This window comes from Carassius gibelio, chromosome B20 (assembly GCF_023724105.1).
Source record: "Carassius gibelio isolate Cgi1373 ecotype wild population from Czech Republic chromosome B20, carGib1.2-hapl.c, whole genome shotgun sequence".
Taxonomy (NCBI): Eukaryota; Metazoa; Chordata; class Actinopteri; order Cypriniformes; family Cyprinidae; genus Carassius; species Carassius gibelio.
The window spans coordinates 25842764-25858972 of record NC_068415.1 but is presented as its reverse complement, the minus strand read 5'-3'; the positions used below and the strand labels follow the sequence as shown (position 1 = coordinate 25858972).

Here is a 16209-nt window from a genome sequence, read left to right as displayed (position 1 = left end):
TTTAATATATGTATATTTATATGCTGTACGAAATATTGGATCTTTGAGTGCACCGGCCATCTGTTCATCGAAACTACCAGGTCAAAAGTACAGAGCACTGTCTGCGTGGCTATTACTGCTGCCTAGTGTGGCTTAATAATTATCTCTACACCTGTGTAGAGAAGGGCCTTCGTGATGCAGAGCTGCTGCTCAACAGAGGGCCACTCAGACAAATCTCTTTTTTCGTGTTCCTCAGAAGAAAGCCACGCAGGCTTGGAATGTCACGGTTGTGGGATAGGTTTAGGCGGTGAGAGGGACAGATGGGCTGTTTGTGGTGACACAGGTGATCATTGGGACAGACAGGCCCGGCGCGCAGGGGTCTGAGGAGGGCCTGCCATGTACCCCCTTTTAGGCGCCCCTTGAGGCCCTGCCCTTACTTGATGGCCTAGGCGGAAAAAGACCCTTACACAAGAGGACAGAGTTCAATCAAATTACAGATTGCGTTGCGCTCTTCAGTCTGCAAATACCTTCTATTTTTAGCAGCAAACCAAGCAATTCTCCAGTTATCTGCGGGAATCCTCTGTGGCCATTTCTTTTTTGCTTTTTTCCCTCTTTCATTTAATATATGTATATTTATATGCTGTACGAAATATTGGGTCTTTTAGTGCACCGACCATCTGTTCATCGAAACTACCAGGTCAAAAGTACAGAGCACTGTCTGCGTGGCTATTACTGCTGCCTAGTGTGGCTTAAAGGGGTCATGACATGGGTTTTTTTATTTTATTATTATGGTCCCCTAGGTGCAATTATAGTATTACTATAGTTAAAAAAAAAAAAACTTTTAAAATGTAGTGAATTATGACATTTTCCCACCCTGTTTCTCATCCTTTGATTCAAACAGTCTGTTTTGGGTTGTTTCCCCTTTAAGAGTTCAGTGTTAACGCCCACTGTTATGATTGGCTAACGACATTTGACGGAACATTTGCGGATTGAGCGTAACTGTTTAGCGAGTGATGCATTCGAAGCGATGGCTCTTGCAATGATAAAACCTTATATGTTTGAGCCGGAATCAGATGAGGAATCAGAGGAAAATGAACCATCACCACAACAACGAAGACTGGATCAGCCTGTGTCCACATGGAAAGTGAAACTATTTTGAATTAATAAAAAAATTGTAACCCGAGACACTTGAAAACGGTTTATTGTTGCATAATTATTCTATAGTTTAATATGCTAACAGTTCAACATTATTTACCTAATTTCAATGAAATGATAGGGTGTACTGCGGACAAAAATGCATGCACAGGCCATATTTGAAGATGCAGCATTGATAAGGCAACATTTTTAATCTTCTATTACATGTAGGCCTACTAGAAAGGCGACATATTTTCAAGATTCTCTTATACAAATAAACTGCATCCATTTTTCCCTGACGTCAGGATCTTTCGGCAGCGTATTCAAAGATGTTGTTTGTCCACAGCCAGGAACAGCACATCTGCGTGGCATTGTAATTTTCCTGTACACAGACCCACTCGCTGTCCGTCGACTGAACACTTGTGAGGCGCGCAGCGCGACAACGATCCGAAATGAGCGTAGTTGTCTTGTGCTGGAGGCGGTCATATGCAAATGGTTGGAACGTCACTTCGCACCGTGACGTCACTTCTTACCATGGATCCAGAACGAGCTGTATTTAGAGATTGATTAAATAAATGGCTCGTTTATAATGGCGAGGACATCTTAAGCTATGAAACTTGCAGGACGTTTTAATGGTACAAAGACCTCTTATATTCCAAAAGATCAAGGCAAATTTGGTTTCTCATTTCATGACCCCTTTAATAATTATATCTACACCTGTGTAGAGAAGGGCCTTCGTGATGCAGAGCTGCTGCTCAACAGAGGGCCACTCAGACAAATCTCTTTTTTCGTGTTCCTCAGAAGAAAGCCACGCAGGCTTGGAATGTCACGGTTGTGGGATAGGTTTAGGTCAAACAATGACTGCTCTTTCATTTCTGCATCAACTATACCTTTAGTGACTGTACTCATGCCTCTTGGCCGCAAAGCCTTGGAAGCGTTGAGTTCCTCCTCAACAGAAACCCACCTAAACAATTGTGAAAAGAGATGCAGTGTTCCCGCCCAGTTTCGAACTGGGGATACGTGATAACCACTACACTACGGAAACCCACTACCTAAAGAAGTCTGAAATCGTTCTGTGCAGGCTCGGCAATATGCGCATAAATGTTAAACCTTCTGAAGCCAACTGTCGGCTCAAATGTGTTTATACATTTCTTCAAAAGAGGACAACTGTTTCTGCTCGGTTTCGAACCGAGGACCTTTCGCGTGTTAGGCGAACGTGATGACCACTACACTACAGAAACTCCACAGGCTAACGATAGTGCTTTTTGGGAAAATATTTATACTGTGATGTGCCCGAAAGCAAATAGACAATCTGCGTAAGTCCCACACACAAGAGGACAGAGTTCATTCGGCCTGGCAGTATATGCGGAGTTTCCTGAAACGCTACCCTTAACTTACCTCGGAATTAAACACTTGCAGCGTGATATCAAGCTGAAACCTGCCTTCCTGTGCTAGTCTCAAACTAACAAACCCAAAGTTTCAAGAGCCCAGGAGAAACTCGAAAATGTCTCTTGGTGATTTTTGTTGGTCAAATTGTAGAGTTTCTCCATTCTTCTTGAAACTCACCACAGGGGTAGCACGTGTCCAGACTAGCATGGGAAAGCAAGTTTTAGCTTGATATCTCTTCAGAAAGCTGAGATGTGGACTTGCCACGTACAATCTACCCTATTGTAAAAAAACAGGCTGTTTGTGGTCAGTCGAATTCCGAGGGTTTAACACGTCTGGGTGCTTCGGGAGTAAGTGAGGAGCCACCTGAACAGGTTTATTGGCAGATTCGTTGACCATTGTGTTGAATTTCAAGAAGGTTAGCCATGTGTTAGAAACTGCTACGGCTTGCATCATTTTATCAGGAAATCTCTACACCTGTGTAGAGAAGGGCCTTCGTGATGCAGAGCTGCTGCTCAACAGAGGGCCACTCAGACAAATCTCTTTTTTCGTGTTCCTCAGAAGAAAGCCAAGCAGGCTTGGAATGTCACGGTTGTGGGATAGGTTAAGGTCAAACAATGACTGCTCTTTCATTTCTGCATCAACTATACCTTTAGTGACTGTACTCATGCCTCTTGGCCGCAAAGCCTTGGAAGCGTTGAGTTCCTCCTCAACAGAAACACACCTAAACAATTGTGAAAAGAGACGCAGTGTTCCCGCCCAGTTTCGAACTGGGGACCTTTCGCGTGTGAGGCAAACGTGATAACCACTACACTACGGAAACCTACTACCTAAAGAAGTCTGAAATCGTTCTGAGCAGGCTCGGCAATATGCGCATAAACGTTAAACCTTCTGAAGCCAACTGTCGGCTCAAAGGTGTTTATACATTTCTTCAAAAGAGGACAGCTGTTTCTGCTCGGTTTCGAACCGAGGACCTTTCGCGTGTTAGGCGAACGTGATGACCACTACACTACAGAAACTCCACAGGCTAACGATAGTGCTTTTTGGGAAAATATTTATACTGTGATGTGCCCGAAAGCAAATAGACAATCTGCGTAAGTCCCACACACAAGAGGACAGAGTTCATTCGGCCTGGCAGTATATGCGGAGTTTCCTGAAACGCTACCCTTAACTTACCTCGGAATTAAACACTTGCAGCGTGATATCAAGCTGAAACCTGCCTTCCTGTGCTAGTCTCAAACTAACAAACCCAAAGTTTCAAGAGCACAGGAGAAACTCGAAAATGTCTCTTGGTGATTTTTGTTGGTCAAATTGTAGAGTTTCTCCATTCTTCTTGAAACTCACCACAGGGGTAGCACATGTCCAGACAAGCATGGGAAAGCAAGTTTTAGCTTGATATCTCTTCAGAAAGCTGAGATGTGGACTTGCCACGTACAATCTACCCTATTGTAAAAAAACAGGCTGTTTGTGGTCAGTCGAATTCCGAGGGTTTAACACGTCTGGGTGCTTCGGGAGTAAGTGAGGAGCCACCTGAACAGGTTTATTGGCAGATTCGTTGACCATTGTGTTGAATTTCAAGAAGGTTACCCATGTGTTAGAAACTGCTACGGCTTGCATCATTTTATCAGGAAATAAAACTCCAGATGGATGTGTTTTAAAGTTCGTCAAGGGGACACACAGACTGCTTGTGGTCACAGTCTTTGTATTACCAGTGGACAGAAGGGCAGTTAGTGGTCACATAGGCGGTGAGAGGGACAGATGGGCTGTTTGTGGTGACACAGGTGATTATTGGGACAGAGAGGGCCGGCGCGCAGGGGTCTAAGGACGGCCTGCCACGTACCCCCTTTTAGGCGCCCCTTGAGGCCCTGCCCTTACTTGATGGCCTAGGCGGATAAAGACCCTTACACAAGAGGACAGATTTCATTCGGCGTGGCAGTCTACGCAGAGTTCCCTAAAATCTCTTCTTTGGTGTTTCTCAGAAGAAAGCCACGCAGGCTTGGAATGTCACAGTTGTGGGTTAGGTTTAGGTCAAACAATATCTGCTCTTTCATTTCTGCATCAACTTTACCTTTAGTGACTGTATTCATGCCTCTTGGCCGCAAAGCCTTGGAAGCGTTGAGTTCCTCCTCAACAGAAACCCACCTGAACGATTTTGACCGTGATAACCTCTACACTATTGAAGCCTGCAGCCAAAGAGGTGTCAGATCTTTTCATCGCAAGCATCGTGGAGCGCGAATCAAATTACAGATTCCGTTGCGCTCTTCAGTCTGCAAATACCTTCTATTTTTAGCAGCAAACCAAGCAATTCTCCAGTTATCTGCGGGACAATCTGCGTAAGTCCCACACACAAGAGGACAGAGTTCATTCGGCCTGGCAGTATATGCAGAGTTTCCTGAAACGCTACCCTTAACTTACCTCGGAATTAAACACTTGCAGTGTGATATCAAGCTGAAATCTGCCTTCCTGTGCTAGTCTCAAACTAACAAACCCAAAGTTTCAAGAGCACAGGAGAAACTCGAAAATGTCTCTTGGTGATTTTTGTTGGTCAAATTGTTGAGTTTCTCCAATCTTACTTGAAACTCACCACAGGGGTAGCACGTGTCCAGACTAGCATGGGAAAGCAAGTTTTAGCTTGATATCTCTTCAGAAAGCTGAGATGTGGACTTGCCACGTACAATCTACCCTATTGTAAAAAAACAGGCTGTTTGTGGTCAGTCGAATTCCGAGGGTTTAACACGTCTGGGTGCTTCGGGAGTAAGTGATGAGCCACCTGAACAGGTTTATTGGCAGATTCGTTGACCATTGTGTTGAATTTCAAGAAGGTTAGCCATGTGTTAGAAACTGCTACGGCTTGCATCATTTTATCAGGAAATCTCTACACCTGTGTAGAGAAGGGCCTTCGTGATGCAGAGCTGCTGCTCAACAGAGGGCCACTCAGACAAATCTCTTTTTTCGTGTTCCTCAGAAGAAAGCCACGCAGGCTTGGAATGTCACAGTTGTGGGTTAGGTTACAGTCTGCAAATACCTTCTATTTTTAGCAGCAAACCAAGCAATTCTCCAGTTATCTGCGGGAATCCTCTGTGGCCATTTCTTTTTTGCTTTTTTCCCTCTTTCATTTAATATATGTATATTTATATGCTGTACGAAATATTGGATCTTTGAGTGCACCGGCCATCTGTTCATCGAAACTACCAGGTCAAAAGTACAGAGCACTGTCTGCGTGGCTATTACTGCTGCCTAGTGTGGCTTAATAATTATCTCTACACCTGTGTAGAGAAGGGCCTTCGTGATGCAGAGCTGCTGCTCAACAGAGGGCCACTCAGACAAATCTCTTTTTTCGTGTTCCTCAGAAGAAAGCCACGCAGGCTTGGAATGTCACGGTTGTGGGATAGGTTTAGGCGGTGAGAGGGACAGATGGGCTGTTTGTGGTGACACAGGTGATCATTGGGACAGACAGGCCCGGCGCGCAGGGGTCTGAGGAGGGCCTGCCATGTACCCCCTTTTAGGCGCCCCTTGAGGCCCTGCCCTTACTTGATGGCCTAGGCGGAAAAAGACCCTTACACAAGAGGACAGAGTTCAATCAAATTACAGATTGCGTTGCGCTCTTCAGTCTGCAAATACCTTCTATTTTTAGCAGCAAACCAAGCAATTCTCCAGTTATCTGCGGGAATCCTCTGTGGCCATTTCTTTTTTGCTTTTTTCCCTCTTTCATTTAATATATGTATATTTATATGCTGTACGAAATATTGGGTCTTTTAGTGCACCGACCATCTGTTCATCGAAACTACCAGGTCAAAAGTACAGAGCACTGTCTGCGTGGCTATTACTGCTGCCTAGTGTGGCTTAATAATTATATCTACACCTGTGTAGATAAGGGCCTTCGTGATGCAGAGCTGCTGCTCAACAGAGGGCCACTCAGACAAATCTCTTTTTTCGTGTTCCTCAGAAGAAAGCCACGCAGGCTTGGAATGTCACGGTTGTGGGATAGGTTTAGGTCAAACAATGACTGCTCTTTCATTTCTGCATCAACTATACCTTTAGTGACTGTACTCATGCCTCTTGGCCGCAAAGCCTTGGAAGCGTTGAGTTCCTCCTCAACAGAAACCCACCTAAACAATTGTGAAAAGAGATGCAGTGTTCCCGCCCAGTTTCGAACTGGGGATACGTGATAACCACTACACTACGGAAACCCACTACCTAAAGAAGTCTGAAATCGTTCTGTGCAGGCTCGGCAATATGCGCATAAATGTTAAACCTTCTGAAGCCAACTGTCGGCTCAAAGGTGTTTATACATTTCTTCAAAAGAGGACAACTGTTTCTGCTCGGTTTCGAACAGAGGACCTTTCGCGTGTTAGGCGAACTTGATGACCACTACACTACAGAAACTCCACAGGATAACGATAGTGCTTTTTGGGAAAATATTTATACTGTGATGTGCCCGAAAGCAAATAGACAATCTGCGTAAGTCCCGCACATAAGAGGACAGAGTTCATTCGGCCTGGCAGTATATGCGGAGTTTCCTGAAACGCTACCCTTAACTTACCTCGGAATTAAACACTTGCAGCGTGATATCAAGCTGAAACCTGCATTCCTGTGCTAGTCTCAAACTAACAAACCCATAGTTTCAAGAGCACAGGAGAAACTCGAAAATGTCTCTTGGTGATTTTTGTTGGTCAAATTGTTGAGTTTCTCCAATCTTCTTGAAACTCACCACAGGGGTAGCACGTGTCCAGACTAGCATGGGAAAGCAAGTTTTAGCTTGATATCTCTTCAGAAAGCTGAGATGTGGACTTGCCACGTACAATCTACCCTATTGTAAAAAAAACAGGCTGATTGTTGTCAGTCGAATTCCGAGGGTTTAACACGTCTGGGTGCTTCGGGAGTAAGTGAGGAGCCACCTGAACAGGTTTATTGGCAGATTCGTTGACCATTGTGTTGAATTTCAAGAAGGTTAGCCATGTGTTAGAAACTGCTACGGCTTGCATCATTTTATCAGGAAATAACACTCCGGTTGGATGTGCTTTAAATTTCGTCAAGGAGACACATAGACTGCTTGTGGTCACAGTCTTTGTATTACCAGTGGACAGAAGGACAGTTAGTGGTCACATAGGCGGTGAGAGGGACAGATGGGCTGTTTGTGGTGACACAGGTGATTATTGGGACAGAGAGGGCCGGCGCGCAGGGGTCTAAGGACGGCCTGCCACGTACCCCCTTTTAGGCGCCCCTTGAGGCCCTGCCCTTACTTGATGGCCTAGGCGGAAAAAGACCCTTACACAAGAGGACAGATTTGATTCGGCGTGGCAGTCTACGCAGAGTTCCCTAAAATCTCTTCTTTGGTGTTTCTCAGAAGAAAGCCACGCAGGCTTGGAATGTCACAGTTGTGGGTTAGGTTTAGGTCAAACAATATCTGCTCTTTCATTTCTGCATCAACTTTACCTTTAGTAACTGTATTCATGCCTCTTGGCCGCAAAGCCTTGGAAGCGTTGAGTTCCTTCTCAACAGAAACCCACCTGAACGATTTTGACCGTGATAACCTCTACACTATTGAAGCCTGCAGCCAAAGAGGTGTCAGATCTTTTCATCGCAAGCATCGTGGAGCGCGAATCAAATTACAGATTCCGTTGCGCTCTTCAGTCTGCAAATACCTTCTATTTTTAGCAGCAAACCTAGCAATTCTCCAGTTATCTGCGGGACAATCTGCGTAAGTCCCACACACAAGAGGACAGAGTTCATTCGGCCTGGCAGCATATGCAGAGTTTCCTGAAACGCTACCCTTAACTTACCTCGGAATTAAACACTTGCAGTGTGATATCAAGCTGAAATCTGCCTTCCTGTGCTAGTCTCAAACTAACAAACCCATAGTTTCAAGAGCACAGGAGAAACTCGAAAATGTCTCTTGGTGATTTTTGTTTGTCAAATTGTTGAGTTTCTCCAATCTTACTTGAAACTCACCACAGGGGTAGCACGTGTCCAGACTAGCATGGGAAAGCAAGTTTTAGCTTGATATCTCTTCAGAAAGCTGAGATGTGGACTTGCCACGTACAATCTACCCTATTGTAAAAAAACAGGCTGTTTGTGGTCAGTCGAATTCCGAGGGTTTAACACGTCTGGGTGCTTCGGGAGTAAGTGAGGAGCCACCTGAACAGGTTTATTGGCAGATTCGTTGACCATTGTGTTGAATTTCAAGAAGGTTAGCCATGTGTTAGAAACTGCTACGGCTTGCATCATTTTATCAGGAAATCTCTACACCTGTGTAGAGAAGGGCCTTCGTGATGCAGAGCTGCTGCTCAACAGAGGGCCACTCAGACAAATCTCTTTTTTCGTGTTCCTCAGAAGAAAGCCACGCAGGCTTGGAATGTCACAGTTGTGGGTTAGGTTACAGTCTGCAAATACCTTCTATTTTTAGCAGCAAACCAAGCAATTCTCCAGTTATCTGCAGGAATCCTCTGTGGCCATTTCTTTTTTGCTTTTTTCCCTCTTTCATTTAATATATGTATATTTATATGCTGTACGAAATATTGGATCTTTGAGTGCACCGGCCATCTGTTCATCGAAACTACCAGGTCAAAAGTACAGAGCACTGTCTGCGTGGCTATTACTGCTTCCTAGTGTGGCTTAATAATTATCTCTACACCTGTGTAGAGAAGGGCCTTCGTGATGCAGAGCTGCTGCTCAACAGAGGGCCACTCAGACAAATCTCTTTTTTCGTGTTCCTCAGAAGAAAGCCACGCAGGCTTGGAATGTCACGGTTGTGGGATAGGTTAAGGTCAAACAATGACTGCTCTTTCATTTCTGCATCAACTATACCTTTAGTGACTGTACTCAAGCCTCTTGGCCGCAAAGCCTTGGAAGCGTTGAGTTCCTCCTCAACAGAAACCCACCTAAACAATTGTGAAAAGAGATGCAGTGTTCCCGCCCAGTTTCGAACTGGGGACCTTTCGCGTGTGAGGCGAACGTGATAACCACTACACTACGGAAACCAACTGCCTAAAGAAGTCTGAAATCGTTCTGGGCAGGCTCGGCAATATGCGCATAAATGTTAAACCTTCTGAAGCCAACTGTCGGCTCAAAGGTGTTTATACATTTCTTCAAAAGAGGACAGCTGTTTCTGCTCGGTTTCGAACCGAGGACCTTTCGCGTGTTAGCGAACGTGATGACAACTACACTATAGAAACTCCACAGGCTAACGATCGTGCTTTTTGGGAAAATATTTATACTGTGATGTGCCCGAAAGCAAATAGACAATCTGCGTAAGTCCCACACACAAGAGGACAGAGTTCATTCGGCCTGGCAGTATATGCGGAGTTTCCTGAAACGCTACCCTTAACTTACCTCGGAATTAAACACTTGCAGCTTGATATCAAGCTGAAACCTGCCTTCCTGTGCTAGTCTCAAACTAACAAACCCAAAGTTTCAAGAGCACAGGAGAAACTCGAAAATGTCTCTTGGTGATTTTTGTTGGTCAAATTGTAGAGTTTCTCCATTCTTCTTGAAACTCACCACAGGGGTAGCACGTGTCCAGACTAGCATGGGAAAGCAAGTTTTAGCTTGATATCTCTTCAGAAAGCTGAGATGTGGACTTGCCACGTACAATCTACCCTATTGTAAAAAAACAGGCTGTTTGTGGTCAGTCGAATTCCGAGGGTTTAACACGTCTGGGTGCTTCGGGAGTAAGTGAGGAGCCACCTGAACAGGTTTATTGGCAGATTCGTTGACCATTGTGTTGAATTTCAAGAAGGTTAGCCATGTGTTAGAAACTGCTACGGCTTGCATCATTTTATCAGGAAATCTCTACACCTGTGTAGAGAAGGGCCTTCGTGATGCAGAGCTGCTGCTCAACAGAGGGCCACTCAGACAAATCTCTTTTTTCGTGTTCCTCAGAAGAAAGCCAAGCAGGCTTGGAATGTCACGGTTGTGGGATAGTTAGTGGTCACATAGGCGGTGAGAGGGACAGATGGGCTGTTTGTGGTGACACAGGTGATTATTGGGACAGAGAGGGCCGGCGCGCAGGGGTCTAAGGACGGCCTGCCACGTACCCCCTTTTAGGCGCCCCTTGAGGCCCTGCCCTTACTTGATGGCCTAGGCGGAAAAAAACCCTTACACAAGAGGACAGATTTCATTCGGCGTGGCAGTCTACGCAGAGTTCCCTAAAATCTCTTCTTTGGTGTTTCTCAGAAGAAAGCCACGCAGGTTTGGAATGTCACAGTTGTGGGTTAGGTTTAGGTCAAACAATATCTGCTCTTTCATTTCTGCATCAACTTTACCTTTAGTGACTGTATTCATGCCTCTTGGCCGCAAAGCCTTGGAAGCGTTGAGTTCCTCCTCAACAGAAACCCACCTGAACGATTTTGACCGTGATAACCTCTACACTATTGAAGCCTGCAGCCAAAGAGGTGTCAGATCTTTTCATCGCAAGCATCGTGGAGCGCGAATCAAATTACAGATTCCGTTGCGCTCTTCAGTCTGCAAATACCTTCTATTTTTAGCAGCAAACCAAGCAATTCTCCAGTTATCTGCGGGAATCCTCTGTGGCCATTTCTTTTTTGCTTTTTTCCCTCTTTCATTTACAGTTTTTCTCAATTGCTAAAACACAATTTCTGAAACCTTGCTCCATTTTCTGAAAACATTGAACACAAAACCTCATCTTCAAGCACTATTTACAAAACCTCTGACTCCTCTTGCAAAATGAAACTTTCGCCTCAAAACAGTTTTACCTGTGTTCAAAATCAAACACTGCTCTCAAATCATAAACAAAGTGATCAAAATGATATACACTATCAAGCAGTCAGTAAACAATACACCAACAAATAGAAAATACATTGTTCAAAACATAGTTCTCAGGGAGAAGTACATTTTTAATCTAAAAACAAAGTTCATATTATTCCGTCATTTGTCTTTTGATGAACGAAAACATGTTCTATCATAGTAGCTCAAAATTGATCAGAAATTACTACTCTGCTTTGCTCTTTGCAGGTTTTTTTTTTGGTTCTTCCTCCTTCAACCCCTATTTTTACAGTACTGTACCCTGCATCTCATAAACTTGTGCTTGGTCTCTGTGATAGTGTAATTATTGTTATTTGTTGATTTGTTGACCTAGTTGACCAGGGACTTCAACAATGGCCCGCTGTCCAATCATGTTTCGGCCTCTCCTTCTCCTCCTCCTCCTCCTCCTCCTCTTCCTCGCCCTCCTCCTCCTCCTCCTTGCCCTCCTCCTCCTCCTCTTTCTTGCCCTCCTCCTCGTCGCCCACCTCGCATACGCACTCGTCCTCTCACATTGTTTCTTCTATCCATTTTCAGACTTTCTCCTTCCCACCTTCAACAACCTGTTTGCTCTCTGAACTGGCTTATATTGGTTGTGTCACATCATTTGAAACAGGTTAAATCAATTTTGAGTGGTTGTGTTCAATCAATGACACATGTTCTCTATTTGTATTTGATTGTTGCCACTTGTGTTTACCAGTATGGATGACATGTGCATTAGAGTGCAGAATGTGTTTTGAGAATGAGAATGTGTTTAGCGTTTTGCTGAAGAGTCTAAGTGAGATCTGCAAATTGTGTTTTACCATGTGAAATGGTTTAAGGTATTGACAACAGACTGCACAATTAGCTAAATAAGTTCAGGCAACTGAGAACTTTGTTCAGCCAATGGGTTTTAGTGTTTTAGCAATTGAGAAAAACTGTAATATATGTATATTTATATGCTGTACGAAATATTGGATCTTTGAGTGCACCGGCCATCTGTTCATCGAAACTACCAGGTCAAAAGTACAGAGCACTGTCTGCGTGGCTATTACTGCTGCCTAGTGTGGCTTAATAATTATCTCTACACCTGTGTAGAGAAGGGCCTTCGTGATGCAGAGCTGCTGCTCAACAGAGGGCCACTCAGACAAATCTCTTTTTTCGTGTTCCTCAGAAGAAAGCCACGCAGGCTTGGAATGTCACGGTTGTGGGATAGGTTAAGGTCAAACAATGACTGCTCTTTCATTTCTGCATCAACTATACCTTTAGTGACTGTACTCAAGCCTCTTGGCCGCAAAGCCTTGGAAGCGTTGAGTTCCTCCTCAACAGAAACCCACCTAAACAATTGTGAAAAGAGATGCAGTGTTCCCGCCCAGTTTCGAACTGGGGACCTTTCGCGTGTGAGGCGAACGTGATAACCACTACACTACGGAAACCCACTACCTAAAGAAGTCTGAAATCGTTCTGGGCAGGCTCGGCAATATGCGCATAAATGTTAAACCTTCTGAAGCCAACTGTCGGCTCAAAGGTGTTTACACATTTCTTCAAAAGAGGACAGCTGTTTCTGCACCGAGGACCTTTCGCGTGTTAGGTGAACGTGATGACCACTACACTACAGAAACTCCACAGGCTAACAATAGTGCTTTTTGGGAAAATATTTACACTGTGATGTGCCCGAAAGCAAATAGACAATCTGCGTAAGTCCCACACACAAGAGGGGTTGTGGGTTAGGTTTAGGTCAAACAATATCTGCTCTTTCATTTCTACATCAACTTTACCTTTAGTGACTGTATTCATGCCTCTTGGCCGCAAAGCCTTGGTAGCGTTGAGTTCCTCCTCAACAGAAACCCACCTGAACGATTTTGACCGTGATAACCTCTACACTATTGAAGCCTGCAGCCAAAGAGGTGTCAGATCTTTTCATCGCAAGCATCGTGGAGCGCGAATCAAATTACAGATTCCGTTGCGCTCTTCAGTCTGCAAATACCTTCTATTTTTAGCAGCAAACCAAGCAATTCTCCAGTTATCTGCGGGAATCCTCTGTGGCCATTTCTTTTTTGCTTTTTTCCCTCTTTCATTTAATATATGTATATTTATATGCTGTACGAAATATTGGATCTTTGAGTGCACCGGCCATCTGTTCATCGAAACTACCAGGTCAAAAGTACAGAGCACTGTCTGCGTGGCTATTACTGCTGCCTAGTGTGGCTTAATAATTATCTCTACACCTGTGTAGAGAAGGGCCTTCGTGATGCAGAGCTGCTGCTCAACAGAGGGCCACTCAGACAAATCTCTTTTTTCGTGTTCCTCAGAAGAAAGCCACGCAGGCTTGGAATGTCACGGTTGTGGGATAGGTTAAGGTCAAACAATGACTGCTCTTTCATTTCTGCATCAACTATACCTTTAGTGACTGTACTCAAGCCTCTTGGCCGCAAAGCCTTGGAAGCGTTGAGTTCCTCCTCAACAGAAACCCACCTAAACAATTGTGAAAAGAGATGCAGTGTTCCCGCCCAGTTTCGAACTGGGGACCTTTCGCGTGTGAGGCGAACGTGATAACCACTACACTACGGAAACCCACTACCTAAAGAAGTCTGAAATCGTTCTGGGCAGGCTCGGCAATATGCGCATAAATGTTAAACCTTCTGAAGCCAACTGTCGGCTCAAAGGTGTTTACACATTTCTTCAAAAGAGGACAGCTGTTTCTGCTCGGTTTTGAACCGAGGACCTTTCGCGTGTTAGGTGAACGTGATGACCACTACACTACAGAAACTCCACAGGCTAACAATAGTGCTTTTTGGGAAAATATTTACACTGTGATGTGCCCGAAAGCAAATAGACAATCTGCGTAAGTCCCACACACAAGAGGGGTTGTGGGTTAGGTTTAGGTCAAACAATATCTGCTCTTTCATTTCTGCATCAACTTTACCTTTAGTGACTGTATTCATGCCTCTTGGCCGCAAAGCCTTGGAAGCGTTGAGTTCCTCCTCAACAGAAACCCACCTGAACGATTTTGACCGTGATAACCTCTACACTATTGAAGCCTGCAGCCAAAGAGGTGTCAGATCTTTTCATCGCAAGCATCGTGGAGCGCGAATCAAATTACAGATTCCGTTGCGCTCTTCAGTCTGCAAATACCTTCTATTTTTAGCAGCAAACCAAGCAATTCTCCAGTTATCTGCGGGAATCCTCTGTGGCCATTTCTTTTTTGCTTTTTTCCCTCTTTCATTTAATATATGTATATTTATATGCTGTACGAAATATTGGATCTTTGAGTGCACCGGCCATCTGTTCATCGAAACTACCAGGTCAAAAGTACAGAGCACTGTCTGCGTGGCTATTACTGCTGCCTAGTGTGGCTTAATAATTATCTCTACACCTGTGTAGAGAAGGGCCTTCGTGATGCAGAGCTGCTGCTCAACAGAGGGCCACTCAGACAAATCTCTTTTTTCGTGTTCCTCAGAAGAAAGCCACGCAGGCTTGGAATGTCACGGTTGTGGGATAGGTTAAGGTCAAACAATGACTGCTCTTTCATTTCTGCATCAACTATACCTTTAGTGACTGTACTCAAGCCTCTTGGCCGCAAAGCCTTGGAAGCGTTGAGTTCCTCCTCAACAGAAACTCATCTAAACAATTGTGAAAAGAGATGCAGTGTTCCCGCCCAGTTTCGAACTGGGGACCTTTCGCGTGTGAGGCGAACGTGATAACCACTACACTACGGAAACCCACTACCTAAAGAAGTCTGAAATCGTTCTGGGCAGGCTCGGCAATATGCGCATAAACGTTAAACCTTCTGAAGCCAACTGTCGGCTCAAAGGTGTTTATACATTTCTTCAAAAGAGGACAGCTGTTTCTGCTCGGTTTTGAACCGAGGACCTTTCGCGTGTTAGGCGAACGTGATGACCACTACACTACAGAAACTCCACAGGCTAACAATAGTGCTTTTTTGGAAAATATTTATACTGTGATGTGCCCGAAAACAAATAGACAATCTGCGTAAGTCCCACACACAAGAGGACAGAGTTCATTCGGCCTGGCAGTATATGCTGAGTTTCCTGAAACGCTACCCTTAACTTACCTCGGAATTAAACACTTGCAGTGTGATATCAAGCTGAAACCTGCCTTCCTGTGCTAGTCTCAAACTAACAAACCCAAAGTTTCAAGAGCACAGGAGAAACTCGAAAATGTCTCTTGGTGATTTTTGTTGGTCAAATTGTAGAGTTTCTCCATTCTTCTTGAAACTCACCACAGGGGTAGCACATGTCCAGACAAGCATGGGAAAGCAAGTTTTAGCTTGATATCTCTTCAGAAAGCTGAGATGTGGACTTGCCACGTACAATCTACCCTATTGTAAAAAAACAGGCTGTTTGTGGTCAGTCGAATTCCGAGGGTTTAACACGTCTGGGTGCTTCGGGAGTAAGTGAGGAGCCACCTGAACAGGTTTATTGGCAGATTCGTTGACCATTGTGTTGAATTTCAAGAAGGTTACCCATGTGTTAGAAACTGCTACGGCTTGCATCATTTTATCAGGAAATAAAACTCCAGATGGATGTGTTTTAAAGTTCGTCAAGGGGACACACAGACTGCTTGTGGTCACAGTCTTTGTATTACCAGTGGACAGAAGGGCAGTTAGTGGTCACATAGGCGGTGAGAGGGACAGATGGGCTGTTTGTGGTGACACAGGTGATTATTGGGACAGAGAGGGCCGGCGCGCAGGGGTCTAAGGACGGCCTGCCACGTACCCCCTTTTAGGCGCCCCTTGAGGCCCTGCCCTTACTTGATGGCCTTGGCGGATAAAGACCCTTACACAAGAGGACAGATTTCATTCGGCGTGGCAGTCTACGCAGAGTTCCCTAAAATCTCTTCTTTGGTGTTTCTCAGAAGAAAGCCACGCAGGCTTGGAATGTCACAGTTGTGGGTTAGGTTTAGGTCAAACAATATCTGCTCTTTCATTTCTGCATCAACTTTACCTTT

At 44.7% G+C, this 16209-nt stretch overlaps 10 non-coding genes across 10 annotated transcripts; all 10 read right to left on the bottom strand.

The window, feature by feature from the left end:
- Positions 1-2281: 2281 nt before the first annotated feature.
- trnav-aac (transfer RNA valine (anticodon AAC)) lies at positions 2282-2354 on the bottom strand. The gene has a single exon. It is a non-coding gene; the product is annotated as a tRNA-Val (tRNA).
- Positions 2355-3249: 895 nt separating this feature from the next.
- On the bottom strand, positions 3250-3322 carry trnav-cac (transfer RNA valine (anticodon CAC)). The gene has a single exon. It is a non-coding gene; the product is annotated as a tRNA-Val (tRNA).
- Positions 3323-3445: 123 nt separating this feature from the next.
- On the bottom strand, positions 3446-3518 carry trnav-aac (transfer RNA valine (anticodon AAC)). Its single transcript has one exon. It is a non-coding gene; the product is annotated as a tRNA-Val (tRNA).
- A 3294-nt stretch (positions 3519-6812) lies between these two features.
- Positions 6813-6885, bottom strand: trnav-aac (transfer RNA valine (anticodon AAC)). Its single transcript has one exon. It is a non-coding gene; the product is annotated as a tRNA-Val (tRNA).
- Positions 6886-9406: 2521 nt separating this feature from the next.
- trnav-cac (transfer RNA valine (anticodon CAC)) lies at positions 9407-9479 on the bottom strand. Its single transcript has one exon. It is a non-coding gene; the product is annotated as a tRNA-Val (tRNA).
- A 3122-nt stretch (positions 9480-12601) lies between these two features.
- On the bottom strand, positions 12602-12674 carry trnav-cac (transfer RNA valine (anticodon CAC)). The gene has a single exon. It is a non-coding gene; the product is annotated as a tRNA-Val (tRNA).
- A 1065-nt stretch (positions 12675-13739) lies between these two features.
- Positions 13740-13812, bottom strand: trnav-cac (transfer RNA valine (anticodon CAC)). Its single transcript has one exon. It is a non-coding gene; the product is annotated as a tRNA-Val (tRNA).
- Positions 13813-13935: 123 nt separating this feature from the next.
- Positions 13936-14008, bottom strand: trnav-aac (transfer RNA valine (anticodon AAC)). Its single transcript has one exon. It is a non-coding gene; the product is annotated as a tRNA-Val (tRNA).
- Positions 14009-14887: 879 nt separating this feature from the next.
- On the bottom strand, positions 14888-14960 carry trnav-cac (transfer RNA valine (anticodon CAC)). Its single transcript has one exon. It is a non-coding gene; the product is annotated as a tRNA-Val (tRNA).
- Positions 14961-15083: 123 nt separating this feature from the next.
- On the bottom strand, positions 15084-15156 carry trnav-aac (transfer RNA valine (anticodon AAC)). Its single transcript has one exon. It is a non-coding gene; the product is annotated as a tRNA-Val (tRNA).
- Positions 15157-16209: the final 1053 nt, after the last annotated feature.